We start from the raw sequence: 14846 nt of genomic DNA on the forward strand, positions 1-14846 counted from the left end.
ACTCCTACAGCCATTGATAATTTTCTTCACATTGCTCTTTATGGATGAAATCCTGCCTGGGCCACCCACCAATTCCTCCTGCACAAAAATCTTCAGGTTATAAGCAGAGCTACAGGTGGCTGGGAGGTTTATACATGTATGAAAGCAAATAAATAAATAGACTATTTAGTCAAACACAAAAATTTATGATTTATAATGTGATTTACATGGCAGAATCTGTGCAAAGACATCTGCCTTGCTAAGCTGTGACTAGATATTATTTCGATGTTTGGAAATCAACACATGAGGTGGGAGCTGGTTTCTGCAAACCTTACCTCATTCTGCTGTACGCTTAGTCCTACAGATTGGCTCAATGGATTACTCTAAGGGCTTGTGTTCTTTTAATTATATTTGGTCTAGTGTTTTTTTTCTGATGTTGTTGGAAAGAGAATCCTAAGCGACTATCACAGATGCTTTTCTTCTCTATCTAACATAGTAGTAATGTATTAATTAGCGCTCTGAGCATTCTTCATGATGAAATAATTTATTTAGATGAGACACAGCAGATTTCCCTTTATAAATCCTGCCTTAGTTTGATTATAATTTTTGGTGCAATCATGTAGATAATGCAACTGAGAAATTTTCTAAAGACATGACATCTATATGAGTAGAAGTGAAAGCAGAACGCATGTCAGTAAAATGAATTAAATGCTTACTAAGAGAAGTTACAGAGAGACTTTAAAGCATCCTTCAAAGCAGCTCATAATTTCTTTCATGAAGGTTCAAAGCTATGTAATAGTCTTGCCAAACACATATCACATGGATTTACCGTATCCCTAAAATTCCACTGAAATCCCCTCAATGCATTCCCTTTTTATACCTGCATGGAATATATGAAGTTGAAGGTATATATAGGAAGTAAATCTCTGCCTGTAGCTTTTTGTTATAATAAATAAAGTGTCTGCTATTGCCACTTACCTCTGAATCTGCAACAGGAATTGGCTACTTACACATTAAAAACAGCTGAAATAAATTGAGAGAAGAGGACTGAAAAGAAGCAAAGATCAGATCTAAATCAAAACATACTTTAAATTTTCTTTTTCTAGTCCGTTAACAAATTCATAACCATTTTACTAATTGCATAGTTGCAAACCCTATGCATGTATTAACGTTATATATTTCCCTGAGTGTTTCAACATCTGCAGAGAAAATGCTGTCTTCTGTGTGTTAATATTACGTTGTGTATCATTGAAAACTTGTTACAAAACCTCTATATTTTGTTCCAAGTAATTTATTAAAATGAAATCGTGCCATCAAATGACCTCTATAAACCTCATATGGAAAAAATGGCCCAAAAAAAAATACTTTATGAAACACTTATTGAGAGAAGAAATACTCTAACCTAGATAATACATCTTGAACTGATGAATGTAAGAATTTATGTGGAAAAATATTCCAATATGCTATTATGAGGGCTAAGACAGTAAGTGGAAAAAAAATGGAATTGCATTTCTTCTTTCCGTACTTTTTAATGTCTTCATCTACATTGCTGCATTTTGAAAAAGGCTGTACCTCTCAAAACTAATAATCGTGTGAGGAAATTAGAGATATTTAAAATCACAGGAGTCACTTTAACAGTTATTAAAGGCTCAGTCATGCAAGGTGCAGAGTGCTCTCAAATTACTATGTGTTCAACTGGAGTTGATTGCTTCCAACACTTCTTCAGAACCACCAGAACTTTATAATAATTAAACATGAGCAATATAGCTCTATGTACCTGTTTAAGAGAACAGTTCTTGAGAGCCAAATGTGTACCTTTTGACATGTCAGAGAGTTTGAAGGTATTGCACATTGAGATACCCAGTTTTCATTCTTACTGATGCTAGCAAGCACTTTAGAGATAGTTCATAAATCTGGTAGTAAGTGCTATGTTATATGGGGACAGTGATCCACCGTATATTTGTTGCTGACAACTCTGCTAGGAGTCTAGGAAAGCAAAGAATGTCAGTTTGAAGGTTTGCTTTGCAATCACACCTTATAAGTGTCATGGTGATAATTGATAATATCTTTGAAACCAGTAGTGTGACTGAGATAGTCACAGCTGGCAGAATGAGGTGGAAGGATAGGTCAGTTTCGGGACAGAGGTCATGCTTCTTGCAGCAACACAACTGCAGGGGCACTAAGTTCCAAGAAGTCATTTGGAAAAGAGGAGTTTCTTTATTGTTTCTTGTCTTAAGTCAAATCAAGTCGTGATCTTCAGACAGAGGTCAGCGTGCTTGCTTTAGACATTCTAGCTTCAGCAGATATTCCACTGTCTGGATCTCTAAGGATGATGTTGAACTAGCTTGGTTTTAGCTCAGGAAATAAAATGGAATGGTTTCTCCAGCCAGAGAAAAGCTACCACGGCAAACTGCTATTTTGTGACTCTCCATCACCCTCCTGCCAAATGATACATACAGCAGCACGTAAAATCATGTTGGGAAAGACTTTTAAGCTGTATATTCATGTGCCCTGAAATGCCTATGATGGAGCACTGGGAAATGTAACAGAAAGTTTCCAGGGGCGAAGAGGACACTGAGAAACCCAATCTCATTCCCAGCGCAGCAATCTGCCAGGAAAGACCTACTGTAGGCAAAATTTGGGCAAATAAGACTTTTCTCAAGAAAAAAGTTTGGTTGGGGAGGAAACAAAGACAAGTGGTCAAGTCCTTAATTCCTTATTATGTTTTGCTTTACTTCGGCATTAGTGGAGTAATATAAGTCAGCCCTTCAAAATCTGGCCCAGCCTTTTGAAAACTGCATTGCCTGAAGTTGAATGTGTTTTGAGGAATCAAAGCAAAAACGACATTGAAAGGGTTGAAGCCTGGGAAGGATGAGCTCACACGTTCACCACTCCACTGGGCTGGGGAGTGTTATGTGCTAGGTAAACTGGGGAGCAGCTAGCCATTTTGCAGCCAGATTCACAGTGGTAGCAGGCTGCTGGAGGGTAAGAACACTGGAAAGTGAACTCAGATCTACATGAAGATAATGGGATACAAGTGAACAATTTGGGGGATTTTATCAGTGTACTCTCATGTGAAGCTTTTAATTAAATCTGTCAATTCTATTTTGCTGTTTACCTTGGTGACTTTCTTTCCCCGTTTCAGTGTCTGGTTTCTTTGGAAATCTCTAAGAAATATGTTCCACCTCTTTTTCTCTAGCAGCCTTTCTAGAAACAGCCCACCTCACCTCTTTTTATTTGCATCTTCTTCATCTGCAGATTTTCTTGTTTTTTTCATGTAGACTTGTTTTCCCCTTTTCCCATCTTTGCTACAACATTGTCCCTTTCCCCTGTATTCCTTGCTTTGTCGGTAAGACCTTTTTCTTACATAAGCCATTCCAGAATTGGCTCTTCATCTCTTCTCTCTACTAACAGACTGACTTTGCTGGGAAAGCGATGCTCTTCGGGGTTTTTTTTTGCTAGTAAGATGTTGTTCTCGTCTCCTGTTGGGTAAAAGAAGGACCAAGCAAACCGCTTTTCCATTCTCCTCCATGAGACCCTTTTGCCCTATGTGGCCTGGGTGTGGTGAGCTCAGATGATAGCCTGCTGATCCTTTCATTGCATGGGCCACAGGCAGGGGTTGTACCTTTCATTCCCCCCCCTACACAGAGCCCTACCACAGCGTCGAGATGATGAGAATCACTGCAGCAGAGGGATGAAGCCTTAGGGCGGGAGGGGGCAATAAATCATGAATTGTTGTCAGCCCTCCCTACTGCATTAGGCTGCCAGATGATTGCTTATTCCTTGCTCCCACCCACACACTTCATGCCACCACCAGCATTCTGGGTCCTTTGTGGCTGATGCTGTGGGCTAGTCAGCTGATGAGTCAGCCCTGCTAACCAGTGCTTTTCCAGCTCCCCATGGCAGGGATAACTTTGGTGGAAGAGTTCGAGCCAGCATTAACTGCATGGAAATGGGGGAACAATTGGGCACATTCATTGATAGATGTAGAAGTTCACGATTCGGCATGTAAAGAGCAGGTTTCCAGGGTGTGAAGTTGAGCTCATCTTGCTCTCTTTGCATACATTCTTGATGCAGGGAGTTTTGAAACTGCGCCCTGTATACCATCTGTTAGTACGGGAGCGTGGAGTTAATGGGAAATTCAAACTCTGAATAGGTCAGGAAATTCAAAGTTTTGTTCTCACAGCAATTAGCTGCATGTTGGTCTCAGATGGTATTTTAGCTCATTGGGTTAATGTACAAAATGAATCCTACGCCACAGCTGAGTTTCTGCACCGCAGCTGAAACTGGCACAGGGATGGAGTGGGAGAAGAGAAGATGTGAGCTTCAAAATACCTTTGTGCCTCCTCAATGCTGGGCAGGCCTGGGCCTCTTTAGTGCTTCCCAGGGGTCAGAACACCCTCCGGGACTGGCGCATGCAGTGTCTCACAGCTCATGTCAACTGGGGAACATCTGGGCAATGGAAAATACATCAGGCGTAAGAATGTTCCAGCTGCCCCGTTCCCAGCCTGCCCCATCCTGCCTTGACTCCACCGACTCCTGGCTGTGTTGCCTTGGCTGGGGCGCCACGCTTAGGCATTCCAGCTCCATCTTTTGTCCTGCATGTCAGGCAAAGGCTGTATCATGCTAGGACAGGTTGTATGGACCAGAATTGTGCAGAAGGCTCAGTTACAACAACTTGCTTTAAACTAATTTCTGCAGCTGCACTATTTGCCATCCTCTTTAATCTACTTGGATAGTGGCAGGTATCCTTCAGCAGTCCTGACCAAGCTTGAACTTCATTTACATTGCAGTAACAGATCACTTATTTCCTCCACTTGAAGACTAAAACTGGCTGGAAATCACTGGGCTGTGGTAGGAAGGTAGCTGCATATCAAATACGTACAGTATGTTGGGGCAGCAAGAGGAGGGTGAGAGTAGAAGCTTTGTTTAGAGCATGCTTGGTGTAATTTTTGTAACTGAGTTACTCAGGAATCCTTAAAGCTTGATTGTAATTACTGCAATTTCTCATAGTACTTAAACTTATTTCTAATGAAAGAAAGCCTCTTAGTAGCTATTTAAAGTTAATTTATTTATTAAATAGTGATTTGTGTTACACTAATCTGAAATCGTTTGACTTTGGATTATTAGCTGGAGTGTAAGTGAGCTGGATTACATTTCTCTGGGTAATTTTCAAATTAAATAAACTTCCAAAAAGGACTAAAAAAAATAACATAAAGGCAGATTTGGAGCTAATCCAAATTACTGACTGCATGTTCTCTCATATACGTAGGTGGTGTCCAGATCTTTGACTGTCAGGTTCAAGTGCTTAGAGCTTGTGGAGGGAAGGACAAAACCTTGCAGTAATTATTTGGAAATCAGCATATCAGAGGTCATTGTTCATCCTGATTTCATCATACCAAATTACTGACCAATTCTTTCTCTAGAATTGCAGATTCGATGGGATTTAGCCACATGTATTAGACACCTTCTTTCATCTCCTTAGAAAATGGAGCAATTCACCACACTGTCTTTGAGTCATATTCTCAAAAAAAAGATTGCAAATATTTTATGTTCATGTAATAAGGAATATAAAAAGAACCCTCAGTAAGGCAACACTTTTTAGGTACCAGATCTGTGGCTAAACTGCCGTGCAGAACAAAGCTGAGATGCAAGTGTTCTAGCAGCTGTTTACCCTGAAATACCCATATGTAAACTCATTCCTGCTGTTACCAATGATTTTTTCGCCAACTGCCTCCAGAAGAACAGTGTAATTTGTTTGTGAAGGTAAAGTAGCACAGCAGTATTCTCATGTACCTCTTTCCATAATTAGAAAGGAAAAATTGTCGTGTCAATGCAATACTTGCATTAGTATCCAACGCTCTTTCACTTTAGATAAACTTCTTGTGGTTTAGCCAAAGTCCATAAACAGGGACAAAGTCACATCTCTTTGTTTAGGCGGGAATTGACCCTGTGTATTTTTCATTTCCATGGGAAGCTGTTTCAGTGGTAAGTGAAGGGGCACAGATGAGTAACATAAGACTCAGGGTAACACCTTCAGAAGTTTCACAAGTCTATGTCCTACCTGCAGAAATGCCTGTGGCCTTGTCGGCACTGGTATGGTTACCCTTGAGGTCACTCTGGAGGCTGTTAGCACTTTACCAGCACTTTGGTCTGAGAAACCATGATGATCTCAGTGTCTGCCTTGCTGCCCAAACTTCCCATCCACAACATGAGGCCAGGGTCTGACAGTGAGGTCCAGAGCAGTAACCTCACAGTCCTCCATCCAGTTTCCAGCCTAATTCCCCTCCAGATGAGACCTGGAGCAGTGACAAGGCTGATTTTGGGGTGTCATTACTTTCCTATCAATCAAAGCAAGACTGGGAGGTCATCTTTTGTGTAAATGACAAGCTGCAGTGCAGATGGGAGAGGAGCTCTCCCACTGCTTCAGCTGGGTTAAGAGGCACATCAAGGTCAAGCCTGAATATCACTTTGGATGAAGCTAAGGGCACTTCACAACCTGTGGGTCCATCCCCAGAGTCCCTGAAGCTGCCTGTAACATGTATGGGCTCACCTGAACAAGCTTTCACCTGACTAGCATAGCTAATAATAGCAATGAACTTGTGGGATGGTGTGCAAACAAATCATCTCAGCCCACACTGTGAGTCCTCAATGAGTTTAATGCTGTGTCCTCATTGCTATTGTTACTTATTTAAGCTGGATTATAAAACTGGTTTGGGCAAGCCTGTTTGTGCTGCTTTCAAATGAAATGGGTCTGCATACTAACCCTCATAAAACGTCAATGAGCAATGCATCCAGCTTAATTTTTTAAATTATAGGCTCCCAAGTAATTTAACGGCTTTTGAAAACTTTATTTCAGGTAATTAGTGCAAATAATTCATGATGCAACAACAATGGTGGCTTTCACAGTGCTAACTGCTTGTGAAAATAGGCCAACCCCCTCTTCATTGGGTAGAAATGACTGACCATAAGAGGAAACTTATTTTTAACTTATTTCTTTAAATTCCCACCTGCCCCATCACCCAAAGGCCATTTCAGCTGCCACCTGCAGGCATGTCCATACAGCAGATTAGTATGTTGGTCCTTTGTGGGACACTGTTAACATATCAAATAGGCTTTGCTGTCCTAGAAACAAGCTCTAGCTCATACTCTTATTTTCACCGTATTTCTTCAGAATAAAGTCTTGAGAGTAAGCCTATTTCCTGATCTACCCTTTCTGTAGTGTCGGTGTTTCTAACACTGCAGCAGGGCAGTGTTTAATTCAGGGCACTCTTATCTGTTATTTACTGAATCTAATGCTCGGTCGACTGTTTACCATGGATTTTTAATCCCTTAAGTAGCATAATTCACAGTAGCACGTGGTTGTCAGACACGGACCTTGAAGATAATAAAAAGGAACAGGCTGAATAAATATTTGAAAAAGATACCAATATAGTTTAAAAGAATTGCAGAGCTATATACCTTTTATTTAATTCTACCCTGGCAACGTGACTCCATTCAGATAAAACTCCAAGCTATACATTTCTTCCCTGCTCAAACTGGAGTAAAATAGCCCTGTGACATATTTAGGGGAATCCCCTATGATAATCTGCATGTGCCTTATATCTGCGTGGGTCAAAAGGATGGGCTGCCTCTTTAAAAGGTTTCTGTGAACCTGTATTGTTGTAGTAAGCTCTGGTAGGCGAGGGGTTGCGTGACTGCAGCAGACTCATTTGTGACCTCAGAAAAGTGGTTATGAAAGTGATCTCTTGATCAGAGGAATAGAGCTCTGCTGCCTGCCAGACCAGCAAGGCAGAAATGAGCCTCCTCCCTGCAAATCTGCCCCGGCAGGAGAAAAAATGTTCCTCTTTTAGATGCAGTGGAATGATTCCTCTGAAAAATGCTCGGCTTAAACCAAACTAGGCTCTGGAGTGTATATATTCTCCAGTTAACATTCGCATTTTTAAAGAATATGTTCAACAGCATCTTTGCTTTTGCTTTTTGCAGTTGGCAATGTTTATTTTCTGCCTTAAACCTCTCCTTATTTTCCTTAGCATAGCACTAGTAAGTTTTGTTTCAATGCTTATTGGGCTGATGCTGGCATCAAGTCGCAGTGCTTATCCAATGAAGATCATATTATAACTGATGAAAAACCAATATAAACTGATGTTTATATCATATAATGAGTGTAATACAGACTGAATGAGACAGTAGGTAAGAAATCACCAGTTTTCATCTAGAAGACCTTGACAGAATAAGAAGCACTAGAAATAATTTGTGTATCCTAATTCTCTGTATACATACTATTCACCTAGTATTGATCAGTCAGTGAAAGCTGTAATTAACTATAATTGCCTTGAAAGTTGAGGCTGCAATCTTATATGTTTTATCAGTGAGAGACTAGTTTCCTGTCCTTATCCCACAAGGAATACTCATTATTTCTTTGGTAGCTTGCTATGAGTCAAGGTAGCAGGCATCTTCTCAGACTTGCCTGTTCAAGTCAATGACACATACACAGAAGATGAGAAACTGGAGAAAAGGTTATATTTTACTAGCTAGAACTTTGTTTCTGAAATACAGAACATTGTTTGGTTGTTCCTTGTTTTCATATGGGACAAGTCTGATAAGAACGCTGTGGCTGCCTTTTAATTTTATCAGTACATCTAAGTCACCTCTGTTTTTAAAAATTGAAAAGGCAAATCAAAGCAGAGCTACTACATGCATAGTGCTCTCTCTTTGTGTGGCACTCAAATGTTAACTTTTCTGCCTTTTTAAAAGACAGTATTTTTTATTATGCTTATTAAAATTGAAGGTCCTAATTCTGGTCATTGACCTAAGGATTGTCAAAAACCTTGATTTCTCTAGCACTAATGGGGAGAGAACATGTAAGCCCACTACTGGATTGCTTAGGGTCTTTAGGATCTGCTTGGTACCTTCTCGTGAGCGTGGAACCCAGCTGTGAGAAAAGACAAAGCAAAACGTTTGTGAGTAAGTGAAAAATGAATGTTCTTGTAGTAATTGAACACATAATGTCTATGCATTTTCTGCTTCTGCAGAAGGTTCCTGTTCTGCAAAGCAATTTATTTTTGACCCAACCATAATATCTTCTCTGCAGGCCCTCTGACTTACAAGTGATTCCAGTTGGGAGCAAGGCCCATCTGTTTGGATACCTTTTCAGGACTAGTTTTTAAATGCATACACTAAATCTTAATGTGCATAAAACCACATTGAACATATCCAGGGATTGTAACATTATCAATTTAGGGTTCTGGTAGTTCAATTTTTGACTTCTGGTGTTGTATTGTTCTTCATTCTGAGCTTTTAGGTAAGATTTTCCTGCTACTGATTTTCTTCAGCATTCTAAAAAGTTCTGGAATACAGTTCAGTGTCTTAAAATGGTCCTGAAAAATGATTCTGAAGGAGTGTTTTGAAATTTTTGATACTGATCCTGATGGTTCATTTGCCTGTATCTTGTCTTGGCATGTTCTTTTACTTCCTGAAGTGAAAAAGCCAAAGCTCAAGGACCTCTCAGCCATAGTTCCTTAGGTTCATTTAACATCTCATGGCTTCATATAGTCAATCTCATCATGGCAGTCTCCACAGACAGCAGAAAAGACCAAAGCAAATCTGCTCTGCTGTAGAAAGAGTGCCGTGTGCTGTGGTATCCAGCTGACTTACAGGAGGAGAATCTTGTATTTCTTCTGTCAAGCGTGTTATTTTTACCTATTTAAAGTACACTGGAAAGCAAATGCGTCTGTGCCTCTAATATTGGCTACAGTATGGCTGCTATATAAAGCAGATATTAAGGAATTGCTCTGATGATATTTTTGCCACTGAAACCAGCGAAGCCAGATTTGGTTTTCTGGGTAACATATGCACATCCTGTGCACTAAGGTCTCAGCATGAATATTTTAGATGCAATGTTTATTTCATCTTAAAGGTTTCCTTTATCCTCTCCAGATTGTATGCTTTGGCTATTTTTAAACAGTCTCTTGGGTGATATACTGGCCTAGTGGCACATGCTCTTTCAACTCTCTCCGAAGAGATAGCGTCTCTGGAGCTAGCAGGTACGAATTTAGCCCTTTACTTTCCACGAAGAGAGGTATAAATGAAACTATAAAGGGACAAGGTTTTTATAAAAGCAGTAGAAATTAAGGAGTGGAAGCTCAGTAGACAGTCTGTTTGAAACATAGGCCTGGAGAAGAGGTTATCAAATCCAAAAAGATCAGCAAGGGTCAAGTAACTCTCACATAAGTCAGTCGTTGTTAGGTTGATTTAATCAGGAAGAGGGAGAACTGTTTTCTCATACACTTTCTTAGTTGCATGTTTTTTCATGCCTGGTCTTTGATTTGATTTCTTTCTTCAGGGATTGATGTTCTAAACTGTAGATCTAAATTGAAGAGGGTAAAACAGTGCACATCTTCTGCAGCCAGTAAAGACTAAAAATGCTCTGATATAGTCTCAAGATAAATCTTTTATCCTGATTTCATTGGATTTCTTCTGTAGGATGCAATTCTTATAGTCTCCATTTTTAAAGTGGGGAAGATTCCAGTAGACTGTAGTTTCTTATGCATGAGCACACACAGCTTTTCTCTTAGCTGTCCTTTCAGCAAAAGTGGATTGTGGTCTCCTTGCTTATGTTTCTGAAAAATATTTCAGACTCAAATTTATTTCTATAGGCTATTTATCATAAAAAGAAATTTGATTGTTTGTTTGGATGCAGTGATTGGTCACAATCTGGTCTCATCATATGCTTAAATTTAGTCACATACAAGTGTTCTCATAAGGTTCTAATTTTTCTTGTCAATTCTGTGATATACTTTGTTTCGAGTCACAGACGCTGCTCTTGTTCATCTGTTGTTTATTTTCTGTCTGCAGCAGATTTCTTGGACAAGGTCGTGGCATTGCAGTGACAATATAACAACATAAGAAATGTACTACTGTGTCACACCCGTGGTCCATCTAGTCTGGAATACTCATCTCCAAAATTGCTGTCTTTTGCCTGCTTTAAAGCGTTCTCGTATTGCTGTCACTGAGCACTTCACAGTCCTCATGTTGTGGGGTTGGGTGAACAGCAGTTCTGCATTCAGTTTATTCATTGCCTTTAAACTTTCGCAAACCTCTGTTTCATCTCCCCTCATCCCTCTCTCCTCAGTAAACAGTCACAGGCATTTTAGTCTCTCCTCAAAAGGTAGCTGCCTCTGCTGTGGACCCCAGTGTCCACTGTTGTATTATTTTCATTGGGATAACCAAACCAGTGAAAAAATGGCTTCGAGTCACTGAAATAATATGAACCGTATCAAGAGGACTACACTATTGGACCATAGAGAGACAAAGTGCTGGGAATTCAAAGGGTATAGAGAAACTAAACTTTATGTTTCACTATAGAGATTTTCTAAAATATCTGGACAAGGGAAAAGATGAACAGCTCTTCAGGTAACAAGCCATCATGAAGGACACTTAGAAGAATGGGGAAGCCCTGCAAGTTGTTTTGATAGGTCATCTGCTCCATAGATCCTAGAATCAATGTGTCCTGATGTGTTCTTCCTCTGAATATGTATGTATATATATCATGATCAGTGGGATTTGCAGAGATCCCACTCAAGCAATCAGGATGTGGCAGGTCAGAACACACTGCAGTACACTTAAGGCTGATGTGGATTAGTTTGGTGAAGTCTGAATTGTTATACAGAGTGAGTTAACATGCAGTCTGCCAGAGTGTAGTACAAAAGAAAATGGAATTTAGGGTAAAACAAACATAAATCTACATTGACTGTATATTATGAGGTCCTTCACTCTTAAGCTAACCAATGTTGAGCAAGCTTTCTAAATACAGGATAGTTCTCTTAAATTGATTTTTTTCTACACCAAACTTGCTGCATATTTCGATTCTGAATAATGAACATGTAAATTACAAACTCACGACTTAAGGGACAAGGAATTTGTTGAAATCATTGTAATTTTGATGAGGGATGTGGGTATTGATTTGAAAGTGGACTAAGTGGTTTGCAGGTTTCTTTCTCAGAGTTGCTGATAATTCAGGCTTGTGATCCATTTTGTAGTTTGACAGAATAACCCATTTGTTTTTACCTTTTATGGATTTATTCAAAAGGGTGCTCAAGCAAATCCACACTCAGACAAGCTAATGTATTACAGCTTAATTACTCTAAGAATGGAATAATGCAGGGATGAAATTAAGGCCCCAGGACTGAATCTATAAATCAATAAGTCCGCATCATCAAATAATTATATTTAAATTAGCAGGTAATCAAATGGAATGATGAAGATGAAACTGAGGACAATTACTTGGAATAAGTTTTGTATCTTAGGATAATTTAAGAGGACTACATGTCTTTGGCAGTCTTATAACCAATATAAGCCAATCTATCAGACCAACTGATAACTCAAATGTTTACTCACAATGATGCAGACAGAACTCTCATATATCTTCTTTGCCGATGCACAACGTGGGGTTGTCTGTTGGGAAGATCATCTGTTAAGTCATATGAAGAGAGGAAGGTTGCAACAGTAAGCTGTAGAGAGGAAATGTGCTTTCTAGATAAGTTCTTTTGAGTCTGTTGCTTGTGTAGTTAGCACACAATTTGGTTTCTCATGGAGGCACAGCTTTTCTTTGGGTCTGTGGTCCCTCAGAAATTATAGAATAAGTGAGATATTACAGCCCCAGACTACACAAAAATATGACATACAGGTGTGGTTTCTTGTGAGCCAGTTGTGAAGATACAGAATAAACCATCAAAACCCATTATAAGAATAGCTAATAACTTAATTCACATATTCTCCATGTACCACACTTTTCATGACAACCACTTAACCATTCTTAACATTTCTTAAGTTACTCTACACATTTTACAGACCAAGAGTTCTGGAAGCAGGGAGTGTCCACTCAGAGCTTATCCTAATGCTCATTCACCTAAACCCACAAGCAGCTCTTATCTTGCAAAATTAATCCTGTTTGTAATTAAATAATGAATTTTTTCCTGGAGTGAATGTGAAGCATCTATCACTGGGGATACTCCACGAAAAACCTCAGAAACCTGCCTAGCTATTTTGATGAGGGTGGGGTAGACCAGATGACCTTCAAAGGTCCCTTCCAACCTACAACTTCCTAAGTTTCCGTGATTCCCTATCTTGACTCAATAGATGCCAGGGTTCCCCACAGGTAAAATACTTTCCTAAAGCTTTGCAGATCTCTTTGCTCCACAGCACAAGTGGATATAAGCAGGTAGTTTTCAGCATCTCAGCTTGCCTCACCTAAACTGTGCTCTGCAAAGGCACACAGACCTCTTTTTCACGTGCAAGAAAGAAATATCCTGACTTGGTCGCCTCCTCAAGAAGAGCTCAGTTTACGTTTCTTTTCTTTCGCCCACACCCTGACTCTGACGCTGCCTTTTTGCTGGACTGCCTGGTACTGTGTGCCCTGGAATCACATCAGCTCTGTCCAAAGACTCAGTCTGCATAACATGAACTCCTACCCCAAACTGATTCCCTTCCTGACACAACCTTGCTCAACAGTTAAGTCAAGAGGGAAAAGATTGGACTGATGGGTTTTAGAGGGCAGAGTGGGGAAGAGGGGGGTTTTCTTCTGGGAACTGGAGGAGAGCACATCAGAACTTGCCCAAGGCAAGGGGCTCACCCTTCCCCCTTTCTTGCCTGCTGGAAACCCTCTCAGATCTCATCCTTAATACCTTGTCTGATCACTACTAAATCTTTTAACAAGCCAGATCTCTCAGGGCTGATGTTTGCAGAAAAACTTCAGGAATGCAAGCTTTCTCCCTCTTTTCCATGTTTTTTCCGTAGAAATAATTTCCATGTGTACTTTTACATACACAGACAGCAGTGGCAGCTGGGTCGCTGTTTTAGAAAGTTTATCTCCTCCGCAATAATTCCTAAAGAAACAAAACTGTCCAGTGGAACACAGTGAAACCAACCATTCTGATGATCTCTCCAGCAGCGTTTTTCTCACTGCAAAAGGATTTGACTCCAGGGAAATACTCCTCACCTTTCACACTGTGGGTTTTCTCCCCTCTCCCTGTTGCACGAGGGTTATTTTTCTGATCCTTTCCTTTAAGCTCCTTTGCTTTTTTTAGGCAACTTCCAGATATCTGTTCCAGTATATATGAATTAGGTTCCATTCCACGAAGGCTTAACCTTCTCGAAAAGCATTCAGCGCTTGCCAGGAGTCATCAATATTTAACAGCTGTTGTTATTATGAAATACTTCATAGGGTAATGCGGCTCGTCTGCTCGCACGCAAGGGTTTGAACGGGCGCCAGGCCCCTGTCAGAGCCGCAGGGAGATTGACAGGCGGAGAGGCTTGCGTGACAGCGGGGCTGAGGTTAGTCAGCAGTCTGCCTCCTCCGCAGCAGGGACTTCTCCTCCCCTTGCCTGCCCTTCAAAAGGGCTTCTCTGGACGGGGCTGGAACACAGGCTGCAGTCTAAAGGGGGTGATGCGTCCCCACTAGGTCTGCACAAGGGCTGCAGGGAGAAGAGAGTTGCCGGGCAGGAGCATCCTTTGATGCCCTTCTTGCACGGGGAAAAATGGATGAGGGAAAGGGGCAAAGTGGTTCTGAAAGAAAGAGGGGATGGGATCTGGAAAACAAACAGTTCAGTTTGTACCTTAAATAAATGTCATGCTGTACTCGGGAAACTTCAAAGGGCAGTCAGATTTCAAAGCATCTCTTAAGAAGAAGCAGACTGAGAAAACCACTAAGTTGGGAAGAAAAACTTTGCATTATTGCTAGCATAATTTCATCTGGCACTCTGGTAGCCTCTGCAACAGGACTGAGCACCATGCATCTTTTATTCAGAGGGTGCATGTTGGTGCTGATTTCTTTCCCAAAATGTTCATGCAACCTATATGTTGTTGCA

General features: G+C 40.5%; 1 protein-coding gene across 1 annotated transcript in view; it reads left to right on the forward strand.

The window, feature by feature from the left end:
• AHRR (aryl hydrocarbon receptor repressor) overlaps positions 1-14846 on the forward strand; it is an 89664-nt gene that overhangs the window by 39284 nt on the left and 35534 nt on the right. The window lies entirely within an intron of this gene.

The sequence above is a fragment of the Pezoporus occidentalis genome, unplaced genomic scaffold (assembly GCF_034315485.1).
Source record: "Pezoporus occidentalis ecotype Australia unplaced genomic scaffold, CSIRO_AGI_Poc_V1 ctg132, whole genome shotgun sequence".
NCBI lineage: Eukaryota > Metazoa > Chordata > Aves > Psittaciformes > Psittacidae > Pezoporus > Pezoporus occidentalis.